The following is a 10,588-nucleotide window of genomic DNA, read 5'->3' on the forward strand; positions in this document are numbered from 1 at the left end:
TAGCATCATGCACAACAGTTTCACTGCTCTGAAATCCTCTGTGCTCTGCCTATTCATCCTTCCCTGTCTTCTAACCCTTGGCAACTTCTGACCCTTTTGCTTTTCACAATTTTGCCTTTTCTAGAATGTCATATAGTTGGAATCATATGTAAGACTTTCCAAATTGTTTTTTTTTTCATTTTTACAACAATTGAGGCTTGAACTGAGGCCCTTGCACTTGCTAGTTAGGCATTCTACCACTTGAGATACAACCCCAGTTTATTGGCACTATTTTTTGTTTTCACCTTTCTGTTGTGTGAAGTGAAGCCTCATTGTGCCTTTAATTTGCAGTTTCTTCCCTTCCCAGGGTTTTTTTTTTTTTTTTTTGGCCATCTCTATGTGAAATATCTCTTTGTGTCTTTTAAGGACACTTGAATTGCATGTTTTGTTCTTAACTGTTGTGAGAATTCTTTATACTCTACATACTATCCTTTTGTCAGATATGTGGTTTAGAAATATATTTTCACTAAGTTGAGCATGGTGGTCTATAATCCTAGCTCTGGGGAGTTTGAGGCAGGAGGATTGTGTGTATGTGAGGATTGGGTTACATAAAGTAAAACTTTAGGTAAAATCCAATTTATCAATTTTTCCTATGAATGGATTTTGATTTTGATAGCAAGTTTAAGAACTCTTCCTAGCCATACATTAGAAAGATTTTCTATTTTTAAAACACATTTTGTAATTTCATGTTTCACATTTAAATCTGTCACTCATGTCGAGTTAATTTTGATTTGAAGTGTGAGATTTGGGTTGAATTTCCTTTTTTTGGCTAATGGGTGACCAATTGTCCCAGCACTATTTGTTACAATCAAACCTTTCCTCCACTGAAATGTTTTTGCATCTATTTCTGAGTTCTCTATTCTTATTTATTGAGCTGTCTGTTCCTCTGTCATTACTATACAGCTTTCCTCTGTCAATATTAGCTAGTCTTGGCTATTTTATGTAAATTGTGACTATATGGTAAATTTTGAAATTGGGTAAACTAATTCCTCTTAGTTTTTCTTTCTTTTTCAAAATGGTTTTACTAGTTACACTGGTTCTTTTGGCTTTCGTGGTAAATTTTAGAATAATCTTGTCTGTATCTACAAAAAATTTGCTGGGATTTTAGCACAAATTGAATTAAATCTGTCAGTTTGGGGAGAATTAACATCTTTTCTATGTTGAAGTCTCCCAAGCTATGAACATAGTATGCCTTTCTGTTCTTAGGACCTTTTTTATTTCTTTCATTAGTGTTGTAGGTCTCAGGATGCAAGCTATGTGTATATTTGATTAGATCATATATCTAATTTTGTATGTATGTTTTTCATGTATGGGGAATTGATCTCATTGGGGAAGAACTATTATAGCTGGCATTGTGTTTTTAATTTTTGTGCCCATGTATTTACTACCAGGATATAGAAATGTCACTGGTTTTTGTTTGTTGAGCTTGTGTTTTGTTACCTTGTTGTACAGTCATGCCATCTGCAAATAGGGAACTTTACTTTTCTACCTGTATGCTTCTCACTTATTTTTCTTGCCTTATTGGACTGACTAGAACTTCCAGTACTAAATTGAATAGAGTGAGAAAAATAGTCAGTCTTTCATCATTACATATGTTGTCATCTGTAGGGTTTTTGTACATTCTTCTCAACAAGTTGAGGAAGTTTCCCTCTGTTTTTATTTTCCTGGAAGTTTTTTTTTTACATCATGAATGAGTAGAGAATTTTTTCAAGTTCTTTTTCAACATCTGCCTATATGTTCATGAAAATTTTTTCTCCTTTAGTCTGCCAATATTGTGGATTACATTGACTGCTTCTGAATATTGAATCAGCCTTACATTCCTAAAAATAGAGCATGCTTGATCATGTTGTATGATTGTTTTTATAATTATGTTTATATATAGTGTATTCTAATTGTTTATAATTTGTTAAAGGTTTATTTTGTGGCACTGGGGTTTGAACTCAGGTCTTCATGCTTGCAAAGCAGGCACTCTGCTTTGGACCCTAGTCCATTTTGCTCTGGTTACTTTGGAGATGGGGTCTCACAAACTATTTGCCCAGGCTGGCCTTGAACCATGATCCTCCTAATCTTAGCCTCCCAAGTAGCTAGGTTTATAGGCATGAGCCACAGGTGCCAGGCCAAGATTATTTTATAAACTTGATTGTTTCAAAGCAGTTTTAAGTTCTACTTCCATTTCATGCATTTTATTAGCATATATTAATTGTACAAAGGGGTTTCATTGTGATGTTTTCATACATGTATGCAATTTAGTTTGATCAAATCCACCCCTTCTATTCCTCTTTCTTATTCCCCCCTTTTTAAAAATTGTAATGAGTCTCATTATTATATTTTCATATGCATACAGTACATCGGTCATATTTACCCTCCCTACCTTCTGGGGTTTCTCCAAGTATTCCCCATTTTGTATTCATGTCATTTATTTTTTTAAGGTCTAGACTCTGTAATTTTTTATAAAAGATTTTTTTTGCATCCATACTCATCAGAGATATCCATCTGTAGCATTTTTATTTGATGCCAATGTCTAGCTTTGGCCTCTGGGTACTGTTAGCATCATAAAAATGAATTGGGGAATATTTCTTCCTCTTGTATTTTCTTGAAGAGATTGTGTAGAATTAGTGTAATCTAATAACTTGATAGTAGACTAACAAGTGGAATGATTTGGGCCTGGAATTTCTTTTGGGATAGTTTTTAAATTGTGGATTCAATTTCCTTAAGTTACAGGGCTGGTCAAATTGTCTATTTAATATTGCATGAGTTTTTCAAGAAATTGACCAATTTCCTCTAAGTCATTGAATTTCTGTGTACATTGTTATTCACAGTATTCTGCTACATAGCCAGGAGCGGAATTGCTGGATCATGTGATAATTCTGTCATTAACTTTTACAGAAACTTCAACTATTTTCCAAGCAGCTGCACCATTTTATATTCCTACCAGCAATGTATGAGGGTTCTGCTTTCTCCATATCATTGCCAATACTCGTTACATTCCATTTTAAAGAAATTCATAACCATCCTCTTTGGCGTAAAGTGGTCTCTCATCATGGGATCATCATTACTTTTACACAATTAGTTCAAATATCAACACAGTAAAGAGACCCACAGTATCTTAGTGTTAGTATGAAAATATTTCTCATCTCAATAGCCCTGTGAGTGGATCTCAAGGTTACAGGTCTATGGACTACCATTTGTGGACAACTTCCCTAACTGAACTCTGTGCAGGAAGTTATGGTAGATTTTTACCCAGTGAATTGAGTTTTTATGGCTACTTGCCAAATATAAGGCAGCTGCTAAGACCATGAATTATTCTATCAGCTAGATCTGGCCTTGAGTTCTGGCTCAGTCATTACCGTTACACAATTAGGAGCAAGTTCTCTAATGTCTGTGAGCCTCAATTTTTCCCACTATAAAACAGAGGGCAAGAATCATTACATCATAAAATTCTTATGAAGTTTAATAAGATAAGTAAAAATTTTTGGTATATACGAGGCACTCAACAAATGGTAGCTATGAATAGCAGGCAATTTAAAAAGTGTGATATAATTTTACATTAAAAGGGAAAGATTTGAAGGTGAAAAGAGTGCTGTCAATGTGACTGTGGATGTATAATCTAGACCTAAAAAATAATAATAAGTCATGATTGTAAAAGGAGGATGGTTTGGGAGCTGGGGAACCAGTGGGTTGGATCAGGGGGGAGGAAGAGGGTGATGGGTAGTGGATATTATAGAAAGACATTATATACATGTATGAAAATAGCACAGTGGAACCTACCAGAAGCTGTTAAAATGTTGGCGGAAGAAGGAATATGATTAAGAAAGAGTAATATATCAAATGGCCAGAAAACACATGAAAAAATGCTCACCATCTCTAGCAATAAAGGAAATGCAAATTAAAACCACGCTAAGATTCCACCTCACCCCTGTTAGAATAGCCATCATCAGTAACACCACCAACAACAGGTGTTGGCGAGGATGTGGGGAAAAAGGAACCCTCTTACACTGTTGGTGGGAATGTAAACTAGTACAACCACTCTGGAAAAAAATTTGGAGGCTACTTAAAAAGCTGGACATCGATCTACCATTTGATCCAGCAATACCACTCTTGGGGATATACCCAAAAGACTGTGACACAGGTTACTCCAGAGGCACCTGCACATCCATGTTTATTGCGGCACTATTCACAATAGCCAAGTTATGGAAACAGCCAAGATGCCCCACCACTGATGAATGGATTAAGAAAATGTGGTATCTATACACAATGGAATTCTATGCAGCCATGAAGAAGAACGAAATGTTATCATTCGCTGGTAAATGGATGGAATTGGAGAACATCATTCTGAGTGAAGTTAGCCTGACCCAAAAGACCAAAAATCGTATGTTCTCCCTCATATGTGGACATTAGATCAAGGGCAAACACAACAAGGGGATTGGCCTATGAGCACATGATAAAAGCGAGAGCACACAAGGAAGGGGTGAGGATAGGTAAGACACCTAAAAAACTAGCTAGCATTTGTTGCCCTTAACGCAGAGAAACTAAAGCAGATACCTTAAAGCAACTGAGGCCAATAGGAAAAGGGGAACAGGAACTAGAGAAAAGGTTAGATCAAAAAGAATTAACCTAGAAGGTAACACCCACGCACAGGAAATCAATGTGAGTCAATGCCCTGTATAGCTATCCTTATCTCAACCAGCAAAAACCCTTGCTCCTTCCTATTATTGCTTATACTCTCTCTACAACAAAATTAGAAATAAGGGCAAAATAGTTTCTACTGGGTATTGGGGGGGAGAGGGAGGGGGCGGAGTGGGTGGTAAGGGAGGGGGTGGGGGCAGGGCGGAGAAATGAACCAAGCCTTGTATGCACATATGAATAATAAAAGAAAAATGAAAAAAAAAAAAAAAGAAAGAGTAATATAGAAGGGGTGAGTTTTATCAAAGTACATTATATACATGTTATGAATATCACAATGAAAGTCCTTTGTACAATTAATTTGTGCCAATAAAAATTATTAATAAAAAATGACTATAGACAACAGGCTTTGCTTATCTCAGGAAAACCTGTAAGTGTGGTCACCCTAATAAAAGGAAGTTGCAACAAGTCATCTTAAAAACATAAGAAAAAAATGTTTCCCCCAAGCCAGTGTTTAAGAGCACAGACTCTAGAGCATAAGGCCTGCGTTCAAATTGCAGCCATGTACTTACCAGTTGTGGGAATTTGGATGTTACTTAATCTATTTCTGCCTTTCTTCATCTCTATAATGAGAAGTAAAAATACTTACCTTGTAATGTTCTTGCCAGAATTAAATTTCATAGTATGTGTAAGGTGCCTGGCACCGCATGAGCTCTGTAAGAACTGCTATTGCTAGAAGAGAAAATGGGAAGAATGAGCCATGAGCAGGGTAGAAAGCAAAAGGAGGAATTGTAGAGGAAAAGATTATTCTCAGTGAACTGGGAGAAGGGGAGGGAGATGAGTTTAAAGTAGTTTTTTAATCAGAGTCAGATTAGCAAAAACAATTGCATATGTGCTTTTCCTTACAATACATGGTTTTGGTGGTTTGCAATAAAAATCTGGTTAAGAAAATTCAGCCCTGTGAAGGCTGATCTCACCATTGTTTTCTGCTCAGAGTCATGAGCATCTGTTCTACTACCCTGCTAGTCTCTTAGAGTGAAGTTATTGGATAATCAACACTACCAAATTATGGGCAAGCTATCACTGCTCCATACAGAGAAGTTTCCAAATTGAGACTGAGATAAATTTTTGAGAATTTTATAAAGGAAAAACCCTCCAATTTTGTATACGAACATAATCATATTAAGAATTTATCATAAGGACAAAGGAATGAGTATGTATAAACACACACACCGTAGTAAGATGATAGTCATTAATATCATGTAACTACATTGGATCCACATTTTTATTATCTACTTCAGACTTTAAACTTTTTCATTTTGGTGGAAATGGAATTTGAACTCAGGGTTTCACACTTGCAAAGCAGGTGCTCTACCACTTGAGCCTCACCTCCAGTCCATTTTGCGCTGCTTATTGTTATTATTTTTGGAAATGAAGTCTCACAAACTATTTGCCCAGGCTGGCCTCGAACCTCAGTCTTCCCCATCTCAGCCTCACAAGTAGCTAGGATTGCAGAAGTGAGCCACTGGTACCCAGCTTAGGCTTTAAGCTTTTGAAAGTACGTGGATTTTTGTTTTGTAGTTGTTTCTGAAGGTTATGACAGGAGCATATAACAGTTTACTTAGCATTCTAATATCATTAGCAAATCATTCCTCTTTTTCCATTACATAAGAACTCCACATCATTGTCCTTAAAGTGAGAGGGGAAGAGGGCCCATCTCAGCCTGTCATGACCCAGTACCTGCTGTGCTACCTGCACCGGGAGTCTTCCTTTGGTTCTTTTTCCATGGTCCCTGTGGTTATTTAAGATATGTGTTCCAGGCAGTAATTAACTAGTGGGTATAATTCAACAGTTGTCAGTGTCCTTTAACAGAGAGACAAGGTGCCTTCAAGGGAATGTCTTGATCCCATTGAATGAGGGGCCTGGCAGAATCTTCCCATACCAGCTGTGGTCCCATGCCCCTTAAGGTAGTGAACTGTTAGTGAGGCCTATAGTGGTAATTTTGTGTTGCTATTTGTTTTGTCCAGTTTTGACTGATGGGAACAAAGGGTATTTCTGGAAACCAGCTAGAGCTGTACTGCCTTATGTTTACAATAAAATCAGTTTTCAATTCATATGGACAAAAATAGCTTTAAAATGATGAGATTGTTGAAGAATTTAAATGAGAGATTTTTCACAGCATTATGATTTTGTACATCCAGACTTTATTAATGTATTTAATAATGTGTGGTTTCAAGTTAAAAATTTCACATTTTGCATAGGATTTAACAATACCACATTTCATAGGCAAAAATCATTCCCTAATACTTAGGGAATACATATATTCTTCCTTTCCCTCTTTTGAGTCAATTGGTGCCTGTGGAAATTGAGTTAATATGCTTTCTTAAGTATTAGGGAGAGAGTAAACACTATTTAACCTAAGGGCTCAAAATGGCCTCAAGTTCCTGCATTTTTTCCAATCACGTAACTACCCTGTAGACCCTGGAAAGAATAGGGCTGTATTTAGATTATCCTGAGTATCACTGATCATATTTAAATAAGAACATGGACTGAGTCAGGAGAGACACTTGTCTTTGGCAATCCTTAGTCATCTGGAATCTTACATAAAATCAAATTTTACCACTGAAGTCAAATCTGACTGCCAAAGTCATTAGACTGGACACTTTCTATAATATGAACTTATTACATAGAAGAAATGAGGGGCTTGTTCCTGTACTGGTTACAGGAAGCAGTCTTCAGAACTTGCACATGGGTAGGAAAAGCTGTTTGCAAAAATATAATAAAACACTCATGGAATTTTCTTCCCTTTAGCCTGGGAGGTGGGCACAGACCACTGAAGTTGGATAGAGCATTAACTTGGGGGAATCTTAGAGATCATCCTTCAGAGATCCCCTAGAGATAGAAGGGAACTAATGATTTTTTGGATGGGAAAGGGGACACAGTACTGAAGTTGAGGCTCTATGTAATCCTTCTTTATCATTTTGAGATAAATGCTATTGTTTTTTCTTTCTCCTCTACCACATTTGTCTGGTGTCCCAGGCAGGGCAGGCGACCTCACTGAGGGCCAGTCATGTCTTAGGGGTGGGAGATGGGACAATTTATCTACTCTTTCAGTAGAACTTGTACAGATCTTACATGGAGATCTTCACAGTGAGATCAAGCAGAACCAAAACAAATCAAACCTGTATCTTCATAATGAGAAGAAAGGAAATGATGTGGTTAGGTATGGGAACAGTGATGAACGCCTGGCAGTTAGAGCCTACCAAGGAGTTCCCCACACTGAACAATTTTGCTTGGTTATGTGATTTATTTGTCCTGTCAATCTCAGAACTAGTCCTTGAACCAAGTGTCTTTCCTCAGCTCTGCTTCTGTCTTTGACCTTCCTAAGTTCTAAGGCCAGGATCCAGGCTCCAAAATCCTATAAGCCTTTGTCCCACAGCTAATGGCCACAGAAGTTTCCAAAAGGTTATCTTTAGGTCCTTTCTTTTAATTGTCCACACACACATGTGTACACACAGAATCCCAGGGTGCTTAGAAAGGGCATGGACAGGAGAAAGAGAAAGGAGGAACAACAACATTTTCCTTTTGAATTTTTAAAGTGACTGTATTTTAAAACATATTTTCCAAAACCTACAATTAGGATATCTAATCTGTCATGAGAATTTGTTTTTTGGTAGGACTGAGGTTTGAATTCAGGGCTTCTCACTTGAAAGAAGGTCCTTTATTGCTTGAACCACACCTCCAGTCCATTTTGCTCTGGTTATTTTTGATATGAGGTCTTGTGAACTATTTGCCTGGACTGGCCTCAAACCTTGATCCTCCCGATCTCAGCCTCCCAAGTGGCTAGGATAATAGGTGTGATCACCTGATTCTGTGTGGGGAATTTGTTTGAAATGGATGTTAAACACAACTCCAGGACTTTAACAAGTGACCTTTACTTAGGCCCAAGGTGTCCCCTGCCTAAGAAATGTCTCAGGTGTCATAAACCTTAATGACAGTGATTTGGTAAGTCCTAGCATAGCTATGATTGTGAAACATTTCATCTTAGATGGAGCCCTGGAAAACTCACATGTAATAAACAAGCAGCATTGTCAGGGACCATCCTGACACTGTGTCCTGACAGGCAGCCCCTGCTGTCAGTCACTGACAGCCCTCTCTCATCTGTAAACCTTAGCATGGCAACCCTTGGCTCACCAGAGAATTCTTCATTTCCAGAGTTTGGCAGAATCTCATGAATTATGGTCTCCTCTGAAAGCTCCTAGGCCAATATTAGGGTAAACATAAAACAGGTACTTAATTAGCAGAAAACAATGGACACATTTCTCTCCTTGAAAGCTCTGAGTGTCTAGAATTCATAGCTTCTCCTCTTAATCCTCTCCACGTGTGTCTTCTTTAGGCTGGTGGCTGCTTCTGTGTTATTCCATCTTTGGGTTTTAGTTTCTTGAATTATTTTGTAATAGAACAGGGAAGGGAGAAAATGGTAAAGAACTATGGCCCCGACAGTGTGGATGTTTGTGTGATATGCAACCTAAAGCAGCCTGACTCTATAGGATCCATTTATACAGTCCACTTTCTCCAGGTGCCTCACTAGGCTTTTATCTTCCAGCTAAAGTGCTCAGGCTGGGATTTGACATGGGCCTTTTGACTCCAGTGTCTATGCATTTAGCCACTGTTACCTAGCAATTCTACGAGAAATGAGAAATTGTAGCTGACCTTAAGGACAGTGCAATCACCACTGGTTAGTCAGAGCTATCCCAGTGGAATCCAGATAGCTGAGAAAGAATGCAGAAACAGTTGAGTTAAAACTTGACTCTTGGTTGTAAATTCAGGACTCTTTGGACTATAGGGAAAGAATTTACAAGTTTGTTTAAGCAGATGGAGACTTTATTGCCTGCAAATATGAACTTTGGGAAGGCTGAGGCTCAAGCTGACCCCAGGAATGACAGGAATCAGATACGTGCATGTCACCAGGACTTCCTCTTGTCCTTTGCTCTCCCATCCCACCCTGTCAAACCATTCTCTGTTTCTGGGCATGCAGCTGCTGGTGGGGTAGGCTGAGCTCCTAATAGCTCTGCCACAGAGAGGATGCAGTTCTTCCTGTGCAGCTCCATTTTGAAGCATGGTAGGGAAAGATTTTGAATGTCCTGGCTTGGGTTATGCAACTGTTTCCTCTGGCCAAGGTTCAAGTGTTGTGATTGGTCCAGTTTGGCTCAGGTGTGCACATCTGTGGCCAAGGAGGGAGATGGAAACAAGGCCCTTAGAAAACTCGTGTGGATGGAGTGGATACTCATTTTGTGTCTGCTGCAAATACCTGATGTTGGATTTTTTATTTTTATTTTTGGTGGCATTGGGGCTTGACCTCAGGGCCTTGAACTTGCTAGACAAGCACTCTAACACTTGAACTGTGTTCTCAGCCCTTTTTGCTTTAATTTGTTTTCAGATAGGGTCTAGTGTTTTTGCCCCAGGTGGGCCTCTGATCAAAATCCTTGTACCTCCACCTTCTATGTTGCTGAGATTACAAGCATGTACCTCCACTCCTGGCCCTGGAATTTTTTGAATGATTTTTTAAAATAATTTAAAAAATAATAATTTTAAGGAAGATATGTTTTTCAAGCACTTATGCTACAAGCCAGATTCCATTTCTTTACCAGGTGACCATGAACTGTGAAAAACTCACAGGCATTGGAGTTGGAGTCGGGAAGGCGACTTTCTGCCACATTCCCTTTTGCTGGACAAATCAACCATGACCATATAATCCCCTCCCCTCCCCTGGCTTCCCCTAACTCATTACTTATAGGCTTGTATTTTTCCTGAAAATTTTAGGAAAAGTGAAAGCAAGTAATGGCCCCCAAAAGTTGATGACTCCTGAGGGTTCCCCTCTATTCTCTAGAGATGTTTTTGCAACTCATTAAAAGTAATGAAAATC

This window comes from Castor canadensis, chromosome 2, assembly GCF_047511655.1.
Source record: "Castor canadensis chromosome 2, mCasCan1.hap1v2, whole genome shotgun sequence".
NCBI classification, from domain to species: domain Eukaryota; kingdom Metazoa; phylum Chordata; class Mammalia; order Rodentia; family Castoridae; genus Castor; species Castor canadensis.